Raw genomic sequence first — 13,009 nt, 5'->3', positions numbered from 1 at the left:
AAGGTTTACAAAAGTATTTTTATCATTTCCGGTGTTCCAACGATATAAATTATGAATCCAAAAATAAAAATAAATTAATGCATGGAGCTAATTATTGGACTACGCGACGGCCGCTTGCAATTTGATTTTCCACAAATAAACATACATCTAAAGATATTACATTAGGTTGAACCATCCTAGTTTATTTGTTTTACACCGCTCGGATGGTTTTAGATTGTCTCTGGCGGTTAATTCTGTAAGCAATTCACCGAGGAAACAATACAATAGACATTATAAATAAATCAACCATTATTAATTTTCCGATCTGCCATTGTGATCCTCTAAACCGTTCATGTATGATTTATCGTGCTTGCTTGTCACGGACGCCGGTAGTTTACTATTAACCAATCTGTGATAAACACAATACAATGGTTTCAAACAGGTCTAATAACTTTTATTGCCACTTTATACAAATCCCTGTAACTTCTGTGTACGCAAAACATTTGCGGGCAATAAAATACCTAGAAGGAAATTTTAGAATATGCGATCGTTTATTTAAGTAATTTCTATTATCCGTTTACTAAAAGACGTTCTAAATGTCTCACCAAATTTTATTTTAATCTGTATTTATTTTAATCTGATTCTCTCCATGTGCATTTCCATAAGTATGTTGTTTCATTTATTATATTACTGCATAACAAAAGCTTTCACGACATCCGCTAGATTAAAATATCGTGTAAACCAGTTTCAGTTAAATACAAATTTTCGCTCAGCTATACAGATGCAACTTTAATAATATAGGAGAATACAGTCATTACTTCCGCCGCATAGGATTTTCTACAGAATTCAGTTTTAATATTAAACTTCATAAGGACGCCGCGAATCCCGCCACGGTAGGTAGGTAATTAAAATTATTTTTATACCCCGTTCAATATTAAATGGAAAATACCTACATCTGTAACGAAGTTTTTGAAAAGTCGTAGCGCTTTTTTAGATTACAGTACGGTTGCCAAAAAATTGATTAGCAATTACGAACAAGGTCTAAGATGCACTTAAAAAAAAAAAATTACACAAAAACTAAAAACATGAAAAATAATTCTAAAAATGAACAATATTATGCTTGAGGGAAGGTAGCGACTTTTTTTATACCACCTCGGTGGCAAACAAGCATACGGCCAGCCTGATGGTAAGCAGTTACCGTAGCCTACGGACGCCTGCAACTACAGGGGTGTTACATGCGCGTTGCCGAATCACTTTTTATAATTTTTTAATTTTTTATATAAAAAAACAAAATAAAATATCAAAAACTAAAAACTAATAAAAAAAACCGGTCAAGTGCGAGTCGGACTCGCGCACGAAGGGTTGCAAAAAAATCACGTTTGTTGTATGGGAGACCCACTTAAATATTTATTTTCTTTTGTTTTTAGTATTTTTTGTTATAGCGGCAACAGAAATACATCAAAAATTTCAACTGTCTAGCTATCACGGTTCATAAAATACAGCCTCGTGACAGACAGACGGACAGACGGACAGTAGAGAACCCTAACAAAAACTATAAAAAAAAAAACAAAAACAAAAACCAAACATAAATCCAAAAACATGATATCCGCGGTCCCGAGCACAGTGAGAGTGAGAGAAGAACACGAACCTATTGGACAAAAATTACAACTAAAGTCCTTTAGAGACACGGTCAAGGTAATAAGCCTCTTAAGATTGCCTATATACCTACTACTTCAGAAATTCGGATGAAGGTTTCTGGGGCCGGGTAGTGTAGGATTCATACCATCAGCCGCGTACTAGGAGGATATAATCAAACAGAGACGCCACGTCTGTAATTTTCTGTACCAAAAACCTTGCCGATTTTTGCGGGGGAGGGGAACGTCAAATGTACGTAACGTAAAAATAGCCATGTCAGATAAACGTCAGTCCATACATTGTGTATGACCATTGGCCGACTATTTTCGACAGAGGGGAACGCCTGTTAATGGCTAATACTCCGTTTGGTTATATCCTCCTAGGCCGCGAAAGCTAAAGACGCTGGTTCAAATCCAACCTCGGCAATCAAAATTCTTTTTTTCTATTTATGACATCTAAAATAAATGCATGATCCTGTGCTTTTTGGCATGTTTTTGAGTGTCATCATCATATCATTTCAACCGTTTATCGTTGCTGAGCAGACCCTAACCAACTGCTCAGATTCGAGTACGCCACTTGACCCGATCCTTTACTTATCTCATACAGATGTGACCCGCAATCTTCTGAACGTCGTCCCCTAAAGGAGGCTAACGGACGTCATGCGCTTTTTCATTCGAAATCGTGCACCACTTCGTTAATTTTTTGGTCTACTGCTATCACACTAGTTTGTGCTGCCCAACTCCATTTCAAGGTTAAATTCTTATCAAAATAATATGAAGTTTATAGTAGCAATACAACACTTTCGCTACGAATTCGGTGGAGTTAGCTTAGGATAGACTTTAAATAATTATGATAGTTTGATTAAGAGATCCAAACCAGGTGACATTCCACCTCTCATAATTTATCTATGCTCAAGTACTCTTTCAAAGTTAATTACTGTTCTTTGCCATGGAAACGCCTGTTAATGAAACTCCTTATTGCTTTACGTACTCGTATCTATTCGGAAACCGTAAATCCTAATTAAGAAATGTCGAATTGTTTTACTCGAACACGTGGAGAGAATTGCGTTTACAATTTGTATACAAATATTGCAGAGTAGATCAAAGCAGTCACATTGAACGTTGATTTTGACATTCTACTCTATCCTGTTTTAATCGCACGATCATGCGACGATGCGATGCTTCATGTCACGCGATTCGGTCCACAGGTTCATTTACCTACTTTAATTATAATTAAACATGTCTCTAAGGGTTAATTCTAAGGATGGAAGGTGTGTTTGTGTGTTTTGAGTGTAATTTTCACAACAACAGTATTAAGACTACGTGCCGTAGCCAGCTGTATTTTATAAAATCACTGTCACGCAACGTCAGTTAGATTATTATTTGGATTGATGTCAGTAGGTAGGGATTGTATTTTTTACATCATTTTCATTTGTTTTGCTTTTTATACTTTGACTGTAAGTAGAGCACTTAATACAAAAAGCTAATTTATCATGGGATAGCAGATGAACAGATGAAAAAACTAAGTTGCAATAAAATTGCAAACTTATAGCGTTAACTGATTATCTGAAATTATCGATTTATTTATCTGAAAGTATCACTTGTCTAATGAAATTGCTTGTATAGAAATTAAAGGCTTTTATACTTACTTATATGGATTTATTCATGTTAGATTAGCTTTATAAAAAAAAAAAATATATATACTAACATTAGAAAATAGTAATATTTAAATAACTAACATGAAAACTGTAATCTTAAGTGCAAGCAAGGAATAAAAGGCTTTTTTTTATTTTTTTTTATTATTCATGTTAGAAGCGATGATTTTTTTTAATGGGTAAGTTTAGGCAGCTACCAAAATAGATCCCGTGTTACAACACAAAAGTCTTAGAAAGCTTTCCGTTATTTTTTAATTAATGGCAATTCAGGTCGTTACTTCACTCCTGGGTCCCGTTTCTCAAAAGCTTGTAATACAAGTGGAAGTCCCTTTCTAACAAAAGCTGTCAAAAAGTGACATCCGGGGCCCGTTTATCAAAAGCTTGTAGCTTGTAATACAAGTGAAAGTTCTTTTCTAACAAAAGCTGTCAAAAAGGGACTTCCACTTGTATTACAAGTAACAAGCTTTTGATAAACGGGCCCCTGCTTGTATTACAAGTTACAAGCTTTTGAGAAACTGGCCCCAACTCTTAAAATATTGTAACTTATACACTTAGTTTTAATTTAAAATCGCACGAGTGGACGGTAGGTGCTTAAAATCTACCAATAACATAATTCAAACCATTATACGATGATGATTTGATGTTGATGTTTGATGTTTAAGGTTTATAAAGATTTGTGTTAACATATGGTTTAAAGACATTAAAAATACACGTTTAAAAAGAATGGGTAACAATGAACCGTCTCGTTTTATATCTTCTATCGCCACCCCGCTTATTTTTGATGCTATTGAATAAGATTATTTATATGCCACCGGCAAAAGCATTTGCGGGAAGGATATCCCACTCCCTGCCCTAGGGAAAGCGGAAAATTACGTGTATAAATATGCCCTCGACGTGTGGTAATAAAGAAAGCCTCTGTTATTAGCTACCGCAGGCAAGTGTGAGCCAAAAGTGAACCAGTAACATATCTAGTGTATCCGTTTATGCATGGGGTAGATAATTTATTACATACAAAAATCGGTATATTACTTAGGTAGAGTCTGTGCGGAAAGAGGAGAGTCGAGGAATGTATGGGGCCCATTACATTCCACGACTCTTCTCTTTCCAAACAGACTTTAGCAAATATAATATATATATATACATAAATATACGTGTAAAAATTACGGTCACAAAAGCTCTGATGTTCAATATTAAATATGCACATACTCAAGGTAAAAAACTTACTCAAAGGCCACAAAAATGAGTTTTTTGCAACTTTTGTATGTACCAAACATCAAATATCAGTGGCTCTTGTGAAAATTGTCTAGGTTTTTTTTATTAGTTTGTAAAAGGTAGGGCTCCAAGCACGGTTTCGGTGTCGATTTTTCTGAGACGTGCGCCCGACAGCGACTTGAGAATAAAGGCCATGTTTACTGCCAGCCATTAAGTATCTTATCTAGAAAATGTCCATTAAACAAGGAATGGGTCTCAAGGATATGTACGCGTGCTGACGTTTACGCTGCTCATAGCTGAGTTGATGACACCAATTAAACGTTACAGCAATTTTGTCTATGTTGGCTACTGTTCAGTTATATATACGGCGATATAATTTTTGCCGCATTACCTAATACAAATAACACATCAAAGTGAAGTAGATATATTTACAAATTTCAGAAAGAAAACTTCCTTAGAAAACTCCTCAGGAGAGCCTTTCACCCTAGAGGACGCGTCCCCAGGAGGCGGATAGGGGGTTACCCGTCAGGTATTTTTCTGAAGGGTAGGGGGGAAATAAAATAACACCCGCGGACCACACAGGCCGGAGAAGGTAACTCCGTTATCAAACTGGCGGAGAGCTTCTTCGACATATTCGAAGCAGAGGTCTCAGTCATGCTGTGTACTTGCGCTGGAGTGCACAGAAGGGATGGCGGCGGATGAGCTCTTAACGGGATAAAGGCGGCACCCACATCTTGGCGTCAGGTGACAACCGGCCGTAAAACACATAGTCAAAATTAATCTCCAAGTGCAAATATGACAGCGAAACAACACAAGAATGCGATAAATGCTAGGGCGTCCCACGCAAGCGACGAGGAGAGCCAGGATGCGATGAATGCGAATGCTAATACATTTGAGCGTAATACTAGGGCGTACCCCGAAGCGACGGAAATGACAAGAACCAACATTCGCAAATAAGAAGTACTAAAAAACTCCGACTAGGTTCATGGAACTTAGGAACTATGACTGGTCGCAGCGCTGAGTTAAGCCAGATACTTCACAACAGAAGCATAAACATATGCTGCATCCAAGAGACCAAGTGGAAGAGCTCTAAATCACGAGACATTGGCCACGGACACGGACAGCGACCTGAAGCAAAGGATCATAAACATTGAGAGAAAGAGCGATAGGTTACTTCTTTTTAGATAGCTCTAGATAATCAACCAGCCCTAAACATAATATCTGCGTATGCTCCGCAAGTAGGCTGTTTTATGGTGGAAAAGGACATCTTCTGGGAGGAATTCGATGAGCTCCTTGAAAATATTTCAATATCAACGGCACTAAAGAAAATGGAATTTCACAAAGCACTGGGTCCTGACGACAAACCTGTGGATATCAGTAATTTATGCTCAATGAAAGTATACTTTTATTATATAGGTACCTAACAATAAAAAACATGTTATAATGTAATTTTAATAGTGAGTTGGGTAGTTTGAAAGATATAACGAAAGAACTATTATCTTTCATTTTTAGGGTTCCGTACCTCAAAAAGAAAAAACGGAACCTTTATAGGATCACTCGTGCGTCTGTCTGTCTGTCTGTCCGTCTGTCACAACCTATTTTCTCCGCAACTACTGGACCAATTAAGTTGAAATTTGGTATACATAATTATGTAAGTTTGTGACCCAAAGATGGACATGTAACGTAATCAAATGAATTTTAATCACGGGGGCCACTTTTGGGGGGGTAAATACGAAAATTAAAAAATAAAGGTATTCAAACTATATCGTGTTACAAATCAAATGAAAGAGCTCATTGTGAGAATCTCCAACATATTTTTTTATAATTTTAGGTTTTATTCAATACAATAGGCAAAAAATGACCAATTTATCTCCGAAACTACTGGGTCTAAAATTTTGAAAAAAAAATGCACAAAATAATTCTTTTCCTATAGATCACAGTAAAACCTATTATAAATGTGCAGTCAAGCGTGAGTCGGACTTAAATACTTAGTTTTTGATCCGACCCATACGGGCTTTTTAAAGACATTTCTCACACACTCACGTTTTACATAAAAAAAACATTGTTTAAATTGTGTAATGTACGGAACCCTTGGTTCGCGAGTCCGACTCGCACTTGGCCGGTTTTTAATTTTTAATTTTTATTAACAAATATCATTTTAAAATCATTTTAAACTCGTTCGTATTGCACAGTTCCGTAGTATTAACAGCCTAATTGTAATTTTATTATGAGGTGTTTAAATGTGACGTAATTAAGTATACATATATGTAATAAATAAATAATAAAGATAGTTATCGATAACATTCTATGAACATTACAGGTGAAATGAAATAGCAAAACACAACAAAATGTTGGCAAATCGAATTGGTTTTTGAAATCAGTTGTTTTCTCTTTAAGATTTTACGTCATTTACGCTTAGGTGAATACTGTTTAATTTAAATTTAACCCTTTCCTATCACTTAAGCCTAGTCTTATCGGGGTAATAAAATTAGCATACAAATGAACGAGTCTAGATTCATCTTGACGACCGGTCTGGCCTAGTGGGTAGTGACCCTGCCTGTGAAGCCGATGGCCCTGGGTTCGAATCCCGGTAAGGGCATTTATTTGTGTGATGAGCACAGACATTTGTTCCTGAGTCATGGGGGTTTTCTATGTATTTAAGTATTTATATATTATGTATATCGTTGTCTGAGTACCCATAACACAAGCCTCCTTGGGCTTACCGTTGGACTTAGTCAATCTGTGTAAGCATGTCCTATAATATTTATTTATTATTATTTATTTATCTTGCTTCTTGCCTACTAATACCTACTCGGTATTAATTTAAGGTAGAATCGGTTTTTAACCACCACTTTTTTACAGATAGAATGATGCGATTGAGTATCACCGTGTAGGTACCATGCTATTTAATAATAGCAAAAATATGCCCACTACTTCATCGGTCTTGTTTTGGTAAGTACTTCAGCACAAACCTCTATTATCCAACTGACAAGATGACATTTCACCGTGTCACGGCATACATTCAGTGATTTTGTTGTCTGACCATCTAGGGGTTTAATAAATAATTAATAAATATTTGGGGACAATCTTACACAGATCGACCTAGATCCAAACTAAGAAAAGCTTCTACTTTAGTTTATGGGTACTAGGCGACGATATACATACAATACAATACAATACAATACAATACAATACAATACAATACAATACAATACAATACAATACAATACAATACAATACAATACAATACAATACAATACAATACAATACAATACAATACAATACAATACAATACAATGCAATGCAATGCAATACAATACAATACAATACTCTTTATTGCACACCTCACATAGTTTACAATAAACGCACAGAAACATAAACAAATATAATTGGATAGAGGTAACAACAGGCGGTCTTATCGCTTAAAAGCGATCTCTACCAGACAATCTTTGGGTATCGGAGACAATAGAATAGAATATACGGTAGGTGGCAAAGAAAAAAATAATATGAAAAGTCGACTTAAATATAACCAAACCACACAATTTTTTAATAGGTATCTATTAGATAAACATTCTTAAATACGTATAACCACAAACATACATAGACATTACATACGATCCTATAAATAGATAAATACATACTTTTATACACAGAAAACACCCATGATTAAGGAACAAAATAGCTGTGTTTATCACACAAATAAATGCCCTTATTACCGGGATTCGAACCCGGGACTATCGGCTTCATAAGCAAGGTCACTAGTCACTACCCACTAGGCCAGACCGGTCGTCAAATTCTAGTTTTCATCTTACTGTATTGGTTGTGTTTTGGACTAGGCTAAAGTAGATAGAGAGTAGCTACTCCGTCAGGTTTTTAGGCTTTGTTCACGACATAGGTACCGTTCTATTGAGAGGGAGCTGAAAGCATTCCATTTACCAATCGCTACCGACTGGGCTCTAAATCTTTGTGCACCATTGGGGTTGGGGCACCAAGAGCCATCAACATCAAAGAATACGTTCGTTTCTATTATACACGCCGTATGACTGGCTTTATACGAGTGACACGGGTATTGTTCAGTGGAATCAAAAGGGCCCCGAGTCGAAAACTCGCTCCAAATAAAAGGATCAATGTTGCAATCGTAAACGGACAGGTGGATCTGGATCGTGCCAGTGTTTTTCAAACTTTTGTTTTTAGTTCAGCTTGTCAAAGTTATTTGTTTTTCATTTTGGGCATAAGTATTACCAAAGATAGATATAACTCCGTAATAGATGGATACAGCCTAAGGAACGTGCCTCGAAAATCACGAAAATTTGATTCTCGATCAGATGGCGCCACTACCTTTGGCCTACTTTCTAATAGAGGGCGTTAACGGTTTCGTTTGTTATTTAACAATTTTAACGTATATCAATGAAAGAACATGGGTCAAAATCACAAAAATAATTAATGAAAATAAAAAAAAAACATTTATCCATATTTTACATTTACATAATATCGTATTTTTATAAATCTTCATTTTTAGTTTTAAAGTGTGTTGATAGATGGCAGTGAATTTACTGTGGTTACGAATTTTACTAGGACAGTACCGCTCTAACCTATTGTATCCTCTTTGGTACATTGCAAAAAATGATGCATTGTTAAATAATGTCAAGTCTTGGCGGTTACAGACAAAAATGGAAATATTAGATAGAAAACTTGCCAAGCGGACCCCAGGCTTCCATGAGCCGTGGCAAAATGCCGGGACAACGTGAGGAAGACGATGATGATAGAAAGCTTAATTCGCAAAATATTTGACATTAATTAAATTTTCATTTTTTTTTACAAACCTGCTAACCTTAGTTATAAGTAAAACATAAATTATAAATAATAATAACAGTTGATATGTGTAAGATGTCCCCTTATATTTATTCTCGAGAACTGGCGCAGGTAAGTAATTGTAGTACGGTACTTCGCAGTCCACAAGGCCGTATGGAAGAGCCAGTTGCTGGTGAATAATCCTGGTTGCGAGATTATGTCTGTGCAAGCTCGCCATTAGCTAGATGAGAACAACCGGAGATGATATGCCAGAGAGGTCAATTCGAACAATGAGATACTAGAGAGCTAGAAACGATATGGATTAGATATGTCAGTGTCAAAAATGACGTTTCTTCAAACAAAAATGTCATTTTTGACACTGACATATCTAATCCATATCGTTTCTAGAACTAGTAAATAATGTATCTTATTGTTCGAATTGGCCTGTGAGTGACTCTGGGACGGCGGCATGCCCGACAAAATAATATATCGACCGTACCGTCCTTCAGGATATATTTCCGATAGTTGTTCGTCATCATAACTTCGTCCGCAATTACACAGGCAAAACCTCGAAATCGTAACCAGAGGGGCTACCGCGAAAACGGAAATTCGCAAATTGCGGGGATCTTTCTCTTTTACTCCAATGAAGGTGTAATTAGAGTGACAGGGAAAAATGCCCGCAATTTGCGAACTACATCGGGTCCCGTTAGGGCCTTGTAGAACCGCCCGTGTAGCTTCTTGCTCTCTCATAATAATATCGCCTTGCGATCCGCAGTGCTCTGTACCACAGGTTTGGTTATTATTATTATTATAGGTATATGTTTCCAATTAAATTGTAAATAAATATTATTCGTCAGCCTGTGAAAGATAAAAGGGCGTCAATAATGTATTTTAAATTCAAATTTAAAACATTCTTCATTCAATTTAGACTCAGTAACACTTTACTTTCGAGAGTTTACTTGAAAGATAATTGACCGAGTATTAATTTTACGAGCAGGTACGGTAAATATACGGATTTTTAATTAAATCTGTTCTTATTTTTTTAAGTACACAGAACCAATATTTTTATGTTTTTTTTATTCATATAAAAAGAGGTATTTTTTTAGAATAACAATACATTTCATAAAAACGAACATCTATAAAATAAAACTAAATTAAAACTAAAAACTTATACTAAATAAAACTAAAATACATCTAGAAAATGTGGCCCTGACTGTATGAAAATGTATTTTTTTGTTTAAAACAATTATCCTACCTACCTGACCTGTACCCATTAAATGTTTGAGCACCCGACGTTGAGCTTTTACGCCGAACGCTTTACGACGACTAGGTGTCAAACGTTCTGAGGTTATGACCTAATTGGGATAGTACTTATACGCCCGGACTTATGACCCAGATCGCCTGTTCCTATTGGATAGAGCGCTGGCAACTCCTAAGTGTGTCATTTTAAGACCAGTGTAAGGAGACCTCGGGGTCTTTATATAGATACTTAACATATACGAAACGTTCGTCTGAGTTGGTCACTTTCTGAGTTCTTGCAGTTCAGTTATCAGTATACCTGCAAGAACTCAGAAAGTGTCCAACTTAGAAAGTGACGTCCTCAGAAAGTGGCGTTCTCAGAAAGTGACATACTCAGAATGTGACGAACTCAGAAAGTGACAAACTCAGAATGTGACGTACTCAGAAAGTGACGTCCTCAGAACGTGACCTAACTCGAAAGTGACCTCCGAAGAATGACATACTCCGCCTAAACCCATGAAAACGATCTGATAAACATTTTAAAAGTTAAAATAGATATTACTGTTTTATCCTAAACAAGTACTCTAGTTTGATTGACATGTTGGCACACAGGATAGTTGTCAAGTGGTAAAACGTGCGGCTTCCAAACCGGAGAACGGAGAGCGGAGAGGAGGGTTTGGAATGAACGCTGGTGCCAACTTGTTTTTATAATATTTATTGTAAAATATCAGAAATTAAATTAAATTTGTGAAGAAGTTTAAAGGTGTGTGCGAAGTAAAGTGAATATTTTGACCAGTGGCGTAACTAGGGGGGGCAGTGTGGGGCAAGTGCCCCGGGCGGCATCCAATGGGGGGCGCTAAAATGGGCAAAAGGCAGCAGCAGGGAAACTTGTGTCAGTCGTCAGGGGGCGCAAATTTGGTGACTGCCCCGGGCGCCATATCCTCTAGCTACGCTCCTTATTTTGACATGTAAAATCGAACAAACTGACTTGTGAGCCACCATAATAACTTTACTTTTTAAATAGGTACCTAAATAGATAAATGAAGTAGTTTAAAAAACAATGTCACGAGCTCAGAAAAGGAACTTATAAATTATGTCATCTTCCCATATGATATCTTATCAATGTTACTGGAATCATCTGATCGCCTGTCAATTTATGATAATCTGAGAATTATTTATTTTGATAATAAACTAAACATTCGCTGTCGTGAATCTTTAATCTTATTATGTCACTGTTAAGTATCTTATCTCGCATCGCATCTCGCCGTTGACGACAGGAGAGACACATGAAAAAATCGATATCCAAAACCATTAATAGTAGTTTATGATTGTGACTGCTACATAATGAAAGGCATATTTAGATCAGTACGGTTTATTAAACGTCCATGGTGGATGTTGCCACCTGCATGGAAGCCTATAATGCCTAGGGTCAAGCGGGAAGTGCGTTGTGACGATCGCGTGGACATAGTGAGTGCAGTGTGCTGGAATTCGGTCGATACAGCCGCCCCACCAGACCTTCACTTGACGACTCCAGCTGCGAACTGCCCCGCGCCCCCCGCCCTCGCACGGAGCACAACCGCCGCGGACACTCGTGCCTGAGGACGGATTCCCGACGAATCCGAAACATGTCGCCAAAAGCGATTAAAAACAATAGTGAGTGAAACCATACTGATCTAAATATTTTGAAATATGTCTCACGATAGTTCGATTATATATATTATACAGTGGTAGCAAAAGATATAACTAATAGTTCCTTAAGAGCTCTATATTTTGAGATGAAAATCTCATTTTCCGAAAAAAGTGACTAGACATGTTTTTTCCGTGTACCCTTCATATGGGGCATTTTCTATGAAAAGGGACCTTATTGTCGATGGCGCTTACGCCGCACACCATCGCGCGTCATTGTATTTATATCGGAGCATCGTTTATAATGGCGTAAGCGCCATCGACAATAAGGTCCCTTTTTATAGAAAATACCACATATTATACTTACATATTACACTATTATTAGTGTAAGTAAGTATCGCTTAATACATTACCTTATAATAATTATAAACCAATGCATCGTTGTAAAATTTTATTATTGATGTAAGTATTTTGGTTTAATTTATATATTGTTAAGTTTTGATGTTACATGAAAATAACCGTTATATTTGTCAACACCAAACGTCAATGTGGTCAAACATCGTCGTATTACTTATTAGGTATGTACAGTGTAAACCGCGATTTCTGATCTTCACCAAAACTCCTACTTTGAAGAAAACTAGCAAGTTACATAAGTTAAAAAATATCTAAACGCCTTTTATAGATAAGTAATCATAAGCAATTCAAATACGACAAAGTGTCAACTAGGTATTAGATGTTGATACATAACATTACTGATTAAATCTTTACGGATTGCATTGACTACCTTGATATATTCGTAGTTAAAGAAAACAATACTCAGTTTATGCGCAACGCTGTGCGCAGACTCGCGCGCATATAATTCGAAAAAAACCT

Source organism: Cydia strobilella, chromosome 12, assembly GCF_947568885.1.
Source record: "Cydia strobilella chromosome 12, ilCydStro3.1, whole genome shotgun sequence".
Classification (NCBI taxonomy): Eukaryota; Metazoa; Arthropoda; class Insecta; order Lepidoptera; family Tortricidae; genus Cydia; species Cydia strobilella.
Note: the sequence above shows the minus strand (reverse complement) of the source record.